At 39.8% G+C, this 12,827-nt stretch overlaps 1 protein-coding gene and 1 long non-coding RNA gene across 13 annotated transcripts in view; one reads left to right on the forward strand and one right to left on the reverse strand.

Moving 5' to 3' along the window:
• Positions 1 to 2,754, reverse strand: part of LOC140626197 (uncharacterized) — a 44,273-nt gene extending 41,519 nt beyond the window's left edge. Inside the window, exon 1 of the long non-coding RNA XR_012025393.1 lies at positions 1,968 to 2,754. This is a non-coding gene — a long non-coding RNA (uncharacterized lncRNA). The remainder of the gene's footprint in view (positions 1 to 1,967) is intronic.
• Positions 1 to 12,827, forward strand: part of SPIDR (scaffold protein involved in DNA repair) — a 434,037-nt gene that overhangs the window by 322,965 nt on the left and 98,245 nt on the right. The window lies entirely within an intron of this gene.

Consider the following 12,827-nt stretch of genomic DNA (forward strand, 5'->3'; position numbering starts at 1 on the left):
CCTGTAGGGGGTAGAGAATAATTTACCCAACCATTTCTGGATAAGTTAAACAGAAGTATTCATATTGCTGTAGCTTTTCATAAATTGAATTCAAACTGAAGGCAAAATTTAACTTTTTAGGAAATCATTAATAGCTAGAGGGAAATGAAAAAATATATATTTCTATCTATATGTAGATTGATTTTTAAAGATTTTATTTATTTATTCATGAAACAGAGAGAGGCAGAGACACAGGCAGAGGGAGAAGCAGGCTCCTTGTGGGGAGCCCGATATGGGACTCGATCCCAGATCCCAGGATCACACCCTGAGCCAAAAGGCACATGCTCAATCGCTGAACCACCTAGGTGTCCCTATACATATTTCTATTTAAATGATTCCTAACAAGTTAAATGCAGAAATAAAGATAGAAATGAATATATATTATATTACATTATATTTATTATTTTATATTCATTTCTATCAAGGGAAATGGAAAACATTTTGAACAGACAGTGTTTATTGGATTCTTACATAGCTTGTTTGGAGATTAAAGAATAAACTAATTTAGCCAGTATTCTGATGTAGCCAAGAATCTGTAGACCTCTGCTACTTCCTGGATCAGTATCATCAGAAATTAGAAAATATATCCTCCTTTTCAACTTAATTTATTTGCAAAAATGAGCTTAGGCCTTTGAAAAGTGCTAAATGATTAAGTCATGAAAATATAAGGGCTAATATTCTTTCTTTAATAGAGTAGCTATTTGAAGAGATACATCCATCTCTTATAGGGTCCCAGCCTGGTTAGATCTCCTAAGAAAAAAAAAATTGCCCTTGATTCTTCTCCTTTCCCCATTCCACTTTCTTTTTCCTCAGAAAAAAAGTATGACAGAGAGTTAGAAGTTACATGTGTTAGTGCCGTAATATGTACCCAACTATCACCCACCTCACAGGATTGTTCAGGGAATTAAATGAGATAACAGAGATAAGTTGTTACTGCTACACAGTAAGTGTTAATTTCTTTTTCATTTATATAGACTAGGAGTTGGCAAGCACAGTATTTGAGGCTTGGCAGGCCATAACATGGTTTCTGTTATAGTTACTCAACTCACTTATTGTGGTGTGAAAGCAGCCGTAGACACTAATGTGTAAGTAGATGGCCATGGCTGTGTTCCAATAAAGTTTTATTTACAAAGACAGATGACAGGCAGAATTTGGCCCATAGGCCATTGTTTGCCAACCCATGACCTATACAAATAGGTGAGTCTTTTTATGTCTTGTATTTCCTTTGAAGAATAAGAGTTTTGAACCACTGTTTACTGCAGTTTCAACATCCTACCCTAGCACATCAAAATAACACTTGAAGGTACAAGTATATGTTTCTGTATTTTTGAACTACATACAGAAGAGAATGTGTAAAATTACAGGGCTTTAATATGTTAATTTTCAGATAAAATAGCTACTTTCCCATGTGATCAAGTGATGAGACATTTAGAAATGTTGGGATTTCTCTGCATTCTTTGTCTCTCAAATATGTTGAGTTACAAAATGATACAGATCGTATACCAAATTTATACCACGGTAAGGTAATAATCATAACCTTTATACCCAGGATTTATGGTTTATAAATGAGAGAAGAAACACCAGAGGAAATAAAAAGTACATGATAAGTATAAATAGTGTAAAAATATGGGTGAAAGCAGTGTTTTAAGGTACATCGTGAGAAAAGCAGTAGGGAGGGGTGAGAAAGAATCCAGCATTTGTAATTAAAGTCTCTAAGTTCCAGTGTCAGCTCTGGCACTCCATGTGGTCTTCTGATACTGGGCAACCTAATTACTGCTTCCGAGCTCTAGTTTTCTCACTATTAAGCAGAGTGAATAATATACTTTATGCATTGCTTTATAGTGTTGAAGGCATGTGTGAAGTGCTTTGGGAACTTTAGATTGCTGAGAAGTAGCATTCATGGTTATACTTAGGACAGGTGTGCTTACCTTGTTCCAAGGGCAATTTGGAACTTTCCTCTGATCTGTTGTACAGCTGACCTTTTCCTGCAGTAGAACTTAAGAGGACATGTAGCTTCTCCTCATTACCCACACATTCATCTTGGCTCGCATATCCAACCTTGAGAGGTACATGTGGGCTAAATGTTCTAGAGAAGAGATTATTAATTTCTTTTCAGCAAATGTCACTTGACCTGTAACCCCCCGTTCTTTGGGTGAAACTGTGTGCTAATGCCAGGTGACTTGTTCTTAGTCATGTGAGGTATAGATCAAGTCGATTTATTAGCACTGTTGTAGTTTTTAAAGATTTTATTTATTCACAAGAGACACAGAGAAAGAGAGGCAGAGACACAGGCAGAGGAAGAAGCAGGATCTATGCAGAGAGCCTGACGTGGGACTCGATCCCAGGACCCCAGAATCATGACCTGAGCCGAAGGCAGACGCTTAATCACTGAGCCACCCAGCCACCCCATTTATTAGCACTGTTGACTCAAAAAATGTCAAATGGCTATAACCTCTGGAAGAAAGACAACAGTGCCACAGTCATACTAAATTGGAAGCCTTAATCAGGGAACTAAAAATCAAAACCACAATGAGATACAACCTCAAACCAGTCAGAATGGCTAAAATTAACAAGTCAGGAAACAACAGATGTTGGGGAGGATGCGGAGAAAGGGGAACCCTCGTACGCTGTTGGTGGAAATGTAGCCTGGTGCAGCCACTCTGTAAAACTGTGGAAGTTCCTAAAAAAGTTAAAAATGGAGCTACCGTAAGACCCAGCAATGACACTACTAGGTATTTATTCAGAGATACAAACAGTGATTTGAAGGGATCCCTGCACCCCAATAGTTATAGCAGTGATGTCCGCAACAGCCAAACTATGGGAAAAGCTCAGATGTCCATGGACAGATGAATGGATAAAGAAAGTGTAGTGTATATACGTACAATGAAATACTACCCAGCCATCAAAAAGAATGAAATCTTATCATTTGCAATGACGTGGGTAGAGCTAGAGGTCATGCTAAGCAAAGTAAGTCAGAGAGAGACAAATATCATATGATTTCACTCATATGTGGAATTTAAGAAATAAAACAGTTGGGAGGGGAAGGAAAAATGAGATGAAAACAGAGTGGGAGACAAAGCATAAGAGACTTAACCATAGGACAGAAACTGAGGGTTGCTGGAAGGGAGGAGGGGAGTGAGGAGGGCGGAGTAACCGGGTGATGGGCATCAAGAAAGGCACTCTATGGGATGAGCACTGGGTGTTATAATGCAACTGATGAATCACTAAATTCTACCTCTGAAACTGATAATACATTGTATGTTAATTGGATTTAAATAAAAATTAATTAAATAATTAATTAATTGGAGGCCTTAAAGGAAGAACTGTAGGTGATTAGAGTGAAAATGGGACCAACCCAGGCATCTTCAGGGAAGGGAGAGGCAGGAGAAGGAATGAGGGACTCCATAGGAAGGGTGTGAACCGTGAAGAGACTGAGACACACCCCAGTGAGGGCACCCAGATCTCTAGCCACTCTGGAGGTGCTGAGGCTCTTGCAGACACTGCTGGTAGAGGGAGGATGTGAGCCCCAGTCTGCTCTTCCATGGGGCAGCCTCCAGACCTGACTCATCCACGGCCTTGTAATGCTAGGAGAATAAAGATCATCTTCAGTTGAAGGCTTTAAACTTGGTTGTAACAATAGATTTTAAGGAAAATCTATATTAGAAATATTTACAAACACTTCTTTTTTTATAATAAATTTATTTTTTATTGGTGTTCAATTTGCCAACATACAGAATAACACCCAGTGCTCATCCTGTCAAGTGCCCCCCTCAGTGCCCGTCACCCATTCACCCCCACCCCCGCCATCCTCCCCTTCCACCCCCCCTAGTTCGTTTCCCAGAGTTAGGAGTCTTCATTTTCTGTCTCCCTTTCTGATATTTCCCACTCATTTCTTCTCCCTTCCCTTATATTCCCTGTCACTATTATTTATATTCCCCAAATGAATGAGAACATATAATGTTTGTCCTTCTCCGATTGACTTATTTCATTTAGCATAATACCCTCCAGTTCCATCCACGTCGAAGCAAATGGTGGGTATTTGTCGTTTCTAATGGCTGAGGAATATTCCATTGTATACATAGACCACATCTTCTTTATCCATTCATCTTTCGATGGACTCCGAGGCTCCTTCCACAGTTTGGCTATTGTGGACATTGCTGCTATAAACATCGGGGTGCAGGTGTCCCAGCGTTTCCTTGCATCTGCATCTTTGGGGTAAATCCCCAACAGTGCAATTGCTGGGTCGTAGGGTAGCTCCATTTTTAACTCTTTGAGGAACCTCCGCACAGTTTTCCAGAGTGGCTGCACCAGTTCACATTCCCACCAACAGTGTAAGAGGGTTCCCTTTTCTCTGCATCCTCTCCAACATTTGTGGTTTCCTGCCTTGTTAATTTGCCCCATTCTCACTGGTGTGAGGTGGTATCTCATTGTGGTTTTGATTTGTATTTCTCTGATGGCAAGTGATGCAGAGCATTTTCTCATGTGCGTGTTGGCCATGTCTAGGTCTTCCTCGGTGAGATTCCTGTTCATATCTTTTGCCCATTTCATGATTGGATTATTTGTTTCTTTGCTGTTGAGTTTAATAAGTTCTTTATAGATCTTGGAAACTAGTCCTTTATCTGATAGGTCATTTGCAAATATCTTCTCCCATCTGTAGGTTGTCTTTTAGTTTTGTTGACTGTATCCTTTGCTGTGCAGAATCTTCTTATCTTGATGAAGTCCCAATAGTGCATTTTTGCTTTTGTTTCTTTTGCCTTCGATGTATCTTGTAAGAAGTTACTGTGGCTGAGTTCAAAAAGGGTACAAACACTTCTTAAACTTAAAATGTGGGCGTTTGTTGGGCGCCCGGGTGGCTCAGTGGTTGAGCGTCTGCCTTTGGCCCAGGGCTTGATCCCCCAGGTCCCGGGATCAAGTCCCACATCGGGCTCCCTGCATGGAGCTTGCTTCTCCCTCTGCCTGTGTCTCTGCCTCCTCTCTCTGTGTCTCTCGTGAATAAATAAATTAAAAATCTTTTAAGAATATGTAGACATTTGTTTATAATCATTTGGGTCTTACCGCCTGATGTTGTATGTATATTTAGTGTATTAGTTAGTGAATTTTAAAGACCACACAAAAATGACTGTATATTTTTAAACTAAAGTGTAGCACAGAGGAATACTAGATGTATGTATCATCACAATAAATATATTGGGCAAATGGTGAAAGGAAATTTGTATCTTGAAAGTGGATTTAGATTTTTTTTTTTAAGATTTTATTTATTTATTCACGAGAGACACACAGAGAGAAAGAGAGCTAGAGACACAGGCAGAGGGAGAAGCAGGCTCCCCGTGAAGAGCCCGACATGGGACTTGATCCTGGGACCCAGGGATCACAACATGAGCCGAAGGCAGATACTCAACCACTGAGCCACCCAGGCATCTCTGGATTTATATTTTATTTGCTCAGAACATATACCAAAGAAATAGTTGATGAATAATTATTTTTTTTAAAGATGTGATTTATTTATTTGAGAGAGAGAAGCAGACTCCTTGCTGAGCAGAGTGTGTGACGTGGGGCTTGATCCCAGGACCCTGAGATTATGACTGTAGCCAAAGGCGTTAAACTGACTGAGCCACCCAGGCACCCGTTGACAAATAATTCTTATTTGACTTTTCAGAGTTCACATTTTACCAAAAATTCAGAGAATCAAAATACACTTATCAATAATAGTTGTAGTTTATTTTCTGGAAGGCAGTGAAATAAAGCTCCCTGTTTTATATGAAATTTACTCTGTGACAAACTAAGTCTTTCTAAGGAGACCGGAGGCCAGAATTCAGCCGTTACCACAGGATGATCTGAAAAGACTAAAGGTCCAACAGTTTTATTGCTTTAGATTAGTTAAGTGATGATAGCCATGAGCATTTATAATATTATTTTTAAATTGGCCCTGTGAGGTTTTAAGACACAGAACTGAATGTACTGCCAGATATTTTTGCAGGAGTCACAGATGTAAAAGAGAATTCTACACACACACATCCCCCTCCCCAACACCCAAATGGAACATATTTTGAGTTAAACCCTTTGGAATGGGCTATTTTTAGAAAAATGGCAGGGGGTTAGGAAACGTTTTTTCACAAGTTTTCTCGTAACAAACCATAACAGATATTTGCATTTTAATTCAATTTTGGCACGTTCTGTATTGTGATTGATTCTACGGATAGTGAAATACCGAGATGAACTACCATCCCATGTTTTTCAAACACACGGCAAAGTTTTGCTGGCCCTGAAATTTGAGAGTTAACACATGGTACCCAGGCATGGGCTAAGCTTGACAAAACTCAAAATACAAGCAGCATTTGCTCAACACTGCACTTTCACTGTTTGTGCCCACAGCTTATCTTATGCGTGACGTCATGTGACCATGCAGTGATAGCCTGGTCCATTAATATTTTTAGTGTAACTTTAAGTAATAAAAGCAATATAGTGACATCTATAGAAAGTTTCAAAATTTGTATAAATAGAAAAATTGTTCTAATTCCATCCCCTATATAATCATTTTGTATGTTATTTTCTAGATTTATTTATTTATTTATTTATTTATTTATTTATTTATTTATTCTCTACAGCTAATGTACGGCTCAAGCTTATGACCCCAAGATCAAGGGTCACATGCTCTACTAACTGATCCAGTCAGGTGTCCCTCTTCTCATCTTTCTAATAGTACTTCTTTTAAGTTGAAATCATGAAACATTTTGTTCTTAACTCAGAGAATGTCAGGCAGCTGTAATCATCTTTACTCTCTCTATGCCATATTTCAATTTGACTGTGTATCAGTGGGGAGGAAAGAATTTGAGAGCTAATGATATGCCAGGCACTTGTGTTTTTCTTTGCTTGTTGAGATACTAATGAAGGAAAGCCCGTAAAATATCCACGTAGTACCTGCGGATGGCACCGTGCACAGAGTAATGGAAAAGGCCAGCTCCTCAGAGAGGCGGGTGGGGTGTTCCCCTGCTTAAAGGAGTCTGCTCAAAGCACCGGAGCCTCAAGACTCCTGTGAGGCTAAGCTAGAACTCAAAACCAGGCCCATCTGACTCTGAGTCTTTAAGCCAATAAGGGGTACAGAGTAATTTGATTTTATAAATGTAGCAACTAAGTTGTTTCACATTCTGTAGCTCAGTAGAACAGTAATCATTCAGAACCACTGGTCATATCATAGGAATGGTTATTTTAATTCACTGGAATGGAAACCTGCACTGGTACAGATAACAGAAAAAATAGTAGTCATATTTTTATTTGAAGTATGAGCAATTATTGTCAGCTCCACTTGTAAAGAACCCAGCTGTTGAAGTAGGTGTCTGTAATCAGGTGTTTAGAAAATAAATATTAATAACACTATTGTTTTATGTCTAAAACTTATTTTTTTATTTTATTTTAAGTAGACTCCATACCCAAAATGGGGCTTTAACTCGTGACCCTGAGATCAAGAGGTACATGCTCTATCAACTGAGCCTGCCAGGTATCCCTAAAATTATATATATATATATATATTTTTTTTAAGATTTTATTTTTATTTATTAGAGACAAAGATTGAGAGAGAGGCAGAGATCCAGGCAGAGGGAGAAGCAGGCTCCATGCAGGGAGCCCGACGTGGGACTCGATCCCGGGTCTCCAGGATCAGGCCCTGGGCCAAAGGCAGGCGCTAAACCGCTGAGCCACCAGGGCTGTCCCCTAAAATATATTTTTATTTTTATTTTTATTTTTTTTTCTAAAATATATTTTTAAACCAAGAGTTATCTTTTCAATCAGGAAGTTGTTTAGACTCTTAGATGAAGAAAAGAAGTTAACATTACTAAGATTTTCATCGTCACCTCTTGCTTTTTCTAGCTGTGTGAGTGGCAGTGAGAGGACTAAGATGCTTATTCTTTAGGAAAGGAATGACAATCGAACCAGTGGGGCCATGAAAATGAGAGGTGTTCCCCATCTGCTGTTGCGAGGCCTTCAGGCCATGCTACCTGTGGTGCAGAAGCTGAATAAAAATTGTTGTTTTTCCTTTTTAAGATTAGATATGGAAATGATCATTTTAAAGAACATACCAGGCATAAAGATGTGGAAAAGTAGATCTCAAGCATGAAGTGAAGGAGAAAAGTAAAAAAAGAAAGGGAAGAAAAAAATCACTTCCAGTCAGGTATCACTGTGTAGGCTCATCACTCGCATGTTCTAAGAGTGAAGTGTTGCCGCTGGGATCACACCTGGAGGAGAGGAAGTGTAGCCCTTGGCATGAGTCCACGTGTCTGCCTTCTACCTCAGACATCTGTTCACCTCTCCTTCCCTTCCTGACCCGTGGAAAGTGGCTCACGTAGTTCCGCAGAGGGACGTGACTGGGAAGAGATTCTGTCATGTCCTTCGTGAGAAGCATCTTCGCCTCTAGGTCTCCACTAGTATTACCGCTGCTGCACTTGCTTTATTACCAAATCAAAGTTATGACAGGAGATTTTTTAATTGGACAGATGCTCACTTAGAATCTCACTACTTCTTGTGTCTGGGTGGTCGATGTTATGATAGAAACAGTGGTAATTTTAATTGTTGTCTGACACAGCCCACAGGCATATTTTGGCAGTGAGTGCTATAAATGTGTTCATTAAAGTTTTTAATGTTGTGTTATTTTTGTTGTTTTCTTTTTTAAATCGGAATCATTATTAAGACAGTTTTAGAGTTACATGTAGTTGTAAGAAATAATACAGGAGAGACACCATGCATCCCACTCAGTTTCCCTCATAGTTCACATTTTTTGAGACTGTAGTACGTATCACAACCGGTATACTACAGTGGGTAGATCACCCACTGATCTTGGTCAGATTCCCTATTTTACTTACACTTGTATGTGTGTCTGTTTTTATTAGTTTTATACAGTTTTGTTACACATACAGTTCATGTATGGGCCACTGCAATCAAGACACTCTGCGTCTTCAACACCTACAGTGCTCCCTCCTGTTATCCTTTCGTAACCACATCCGCTTCCCTCCTGCCCCACCTTCCTCCCAGTATACTGCACCCTCCCTTCCCCTCCCAGGCCTAGGCCCTAGCAACCACTGAACTGGTCTCCATTTCTCTACTTTTCTTCTTTCAAGAATATTGTATAAATACTGTGTGAACATGCAGCACATAACCTTTTAGGATTGGCTTTTACCACTCAGCATAATTCTAAATTGCTGCAAGCATCAGTGATTTGTCCTTTATGCCAAGAAGTACTCCATGGTATAGACCTACCACAACTTGACCCAGCATTCCACCATTGGAAGACAGCTAGACTGATTCTAGTTTTTGACTAGTATGAATAAAGCTATTATGAACATTCACGTATAGGTTTCTTTGTGAACCTGAGATTTCATTTCTCTGGTAGAAATGCCCCAAAGTGCAGTTGCTGAGTCATGGAATAGTTGCATGTTTGGTTTAATAAGAAACTGCCAAATTGTTTCCAGAGTGGCAGTACCAGTTTACATTCCCACGGGTGATGTCTGAGTGTGACCCAGTTTCTCTGCATCCTCAACAGTATTTGGTGTTTTCAGTTGTGTTGTTTTTTTTAAGTGTGTTTTTATTTAGCCATTGTGATTGGTATCTATGCATGGTAAAAGAGAAAGGAAGGGGAGACCGAGTGCTTTTTACTAATTGCATTCATCATTGCTGTCACTAAGACGTATGAGGTATATTCAGGGTACGTGGCAACAGTATGACTTGAAAAAACCATAGTGAAGTTAGGTTAATAATCTCAGGTCTAGTCTAAATTCTCAAACAGATCCCAGATGCAGCTTTTAAAAAGAATCTTTTCAGTATAAAAGTGAGAGAAGACTTCATATTCTGACTCACTGTGAGGAAAACCTCCAAAGGAAAACCTGTGCTCTAATATATACCCTGAAATCCGCAAAGATGTCCTTTAAAGTCACTGTTTCTCCTTGAGCATCATGCTCCGGCCTAAGCCAAAGGACAGTCTGACCACTGGCTCAGGCCTGACCGGCCCAAGGGACCTGCTCTCAACTGGCTCAGGACCTGTGCCTCCTAGGCCGTGCAACACTCACTGGCTCACCTTTCAAAAAGCATTTGTCAACAAGGTCCCTGCTTCTGTTTTTTGCTTTGCAGTTCACCGGCCCCACAGAAATGGAATAGAGTATTAAACAACTGGAGAAAAATTTTTATCATCCATGGGGATAACTAAAGTTTTTAGTGAATCGCTTCTATTTCTGGCTGTAACACCGAATTAAACACCTTGACCCAGAAAGCATATATATCATCAGGTAACACTTCAGTTGAGAGTAGCACCCTGAGGCTTCCTTTATCATTAGTTAAAAGAACTGGGAAAGAACTATAGCAAGCGTCAAATACAAAAACAAACAGATTACCCTAAGAAGAAGTTGCCTCTGACCTCTGGGAGGTACGAGGAAGCCAACCTGCTCACCTACTTCCCCGTGGGTAAAAAGCAGGCAGACGTACTTGGTGGCTTTCTGTGCAGCCTTGGGCAAGACCACCCATCCAGAAAGGGGACTGTTTCCTTCTGTGTAGAGAAATTTAATCAGAAACATTTTCTAAGGGATTGGTGAATGCTGTACTAAGAAAGAAGCTTAAATCTGAAATTTTAGCAATTTGGAAACATAGTAGTGACAAAATAGTAAAATAGTCATGTTAGTCAAGAAAAAAGTATTATCCCGTTATGCTGTATACTTTAAGCTAATAGAGTGTTATGTGGGAATTATATCTCAATAAAACTGGAATAAGACAGGATAGAGTCCTCCTTTTCCAGTGTACTGATCATCAAATCTCTACCAGGGGCCTCAGCTCTAGGACAGGGGGGTCTTAGATTAAGTAGACATTTATATCATTGTCTACATGGGCTCCTATAATGTCTGACACAGATCTGTACTGCTTTTTGAAAGTATGTCAATGTTATTTTTTTTCATTAACTGAAGTACTTTTTTCACTTTTTGTAAAGAATTTTATCTATTGTTTTTATTCTGTTCCAGGATCCCATCCAGAATAGTACATTGCATTTAGTAACCGTGTCTCCTTAGACTCTTCTTGGCTGTGGCAGTTTCTTAGACATCCATTGTTTTTTGATGACTTTGATGGTCTTGAGGAGCACTAATCAAGTATTTTGTAGAACCTTAATGAAAATTTATCTGATTTATTACTCATGATTAGACTGAGGCTGTAGGTTCTTGGGAGGAAGACCACAGAGGTAAAGTGATGTTTTCATCACATCATATCAAGGGCATATACGTGTCGACATGATTTATCATTGTTGATATTGGCTTGATCACTTAGCTGAGGTAGTTCATGTCACATGTCTTCACTGTAAAGTTATACTTTTATCTTCTTTCCATCCTGAAGTCTTTGTTTTTTTGTTTTGTTTTGTTTTGTTTTGTTTTTTTATTTATTTATGATAGTCACAGAGAGAGAGAGAGAGAGAGGCAGAGACACAGGCAGAGGGAGAAGCAGGCTCCATGCACTGGGAGCCCGATGTGGGATTCGATCCCGGGTCTCCAGGATAGCGCCCTAGGCCGAAGGCAGGCGCCAAACCGCTGCGCCACCTAGGGATCCCCATCCTGAAGTCTTTGGAAGGAAGTTATTATGTATAGCTCACACGTGAGGAGAGGTGAATTCTGATCACTCTCCAGGATGGTGGAATAATTATTTGGAATTCTTTTGTATGTAATTTACTCAATTATTTATATCAGTATGGACTTGTAAATATTTATTTTATACTTTGGGGGATAATTCAATGCTATTGATTTTGTTGCTTAAACTTCCAGATTTTGCCACTGAAGCTCTTTCAATCAACTCTCTTGTCTCTTTGCCATACTCTCATTCTTGTGGGTTTTCAGTTTTGCTTTGTTTAATTTTGTTTTGTTTTGCTTTGCTTTGAGCAATTTTTATTTTCTGACGCTATAGGACACTCCAGGCTCATCTTGTGTATTTCCTTTTTTTTTCTCTTTAAGATTTTATTTATTTATTCATTCATGAAAGACACACAGAGAGGCAGAGACACAGACAGAAGGAGAAAGAAGCAGGCTCCATGCCGGGAGCCCGATATGGGACTCGATCCCGGGTCTCCAGGATCTTGCCCTGGGCCAAAGGCAGGTGCTAAACCACTGAGCCACCCAGGGATCCCGTCATCTTGTGCATTTCCTGCCCCAGTCCAAGACTCAACCATTTCTCCAAGAAATGTGGGTTCCTTTTGTTGAAGAATGACTTAAGTACATGTTCATTTTAAAACATTATAGAAGTGGGGATCCCTGGGTGGCTCAGCAGTTTAGCGGCTGCCTTTGGCTCAGGGCGTGATCCTGGAGACCTGGGATCGAGTCCCACGTCGGGCTCCCTGCATGGGGCCTGCTTCTCCCTCTGCCTGTGTCTCTGCCTCTCTCTCTCTTTCTCTCTCTCTCTCATTAATAAATAAATAGAATCCTTTTTAAAAAATAAAACATTATAGAAGTGATACTGGGTTCAGTAATGATGGCCAGATAGAGGCTTTAGAGGTAGGAATGCTCTGTTTTGGAATGTTTGATATGTAGCTCTCACCACTGAGAGGGATTGTCTGTAGCCCAAGGAAAAGATTCTTCTCTCAAAATTGTTCTGTAGATAGAGCTTTTAAAAATTACCGTACTCATTTACTATTCCTTTCTTGCTTCTCAGATAGTTTTCAATGTCACCATGACCATAAATGATACGTTTATCATTTACTGTCATCATGAAGCATTTCTGAAGGATTTGTATAAGAACTTCTGTCTGTGAGCCTCAGTGACTCTGTGCCATTCCAGATC

The sequence above is a fragment of the Canis lupus genome, chromosome 37 (genome assembly GCF_048164855.1).
Source record: "Canis lupus baileyi chromosome 37, mCanLup2.hap1, whole genome shotgun sequence".
Classification (NCBI taxonomy): Eukaryota; Metazoa; Chordata; class Mammalia; order Carnivora; family Canidae; genus Canis; species Canis lupus.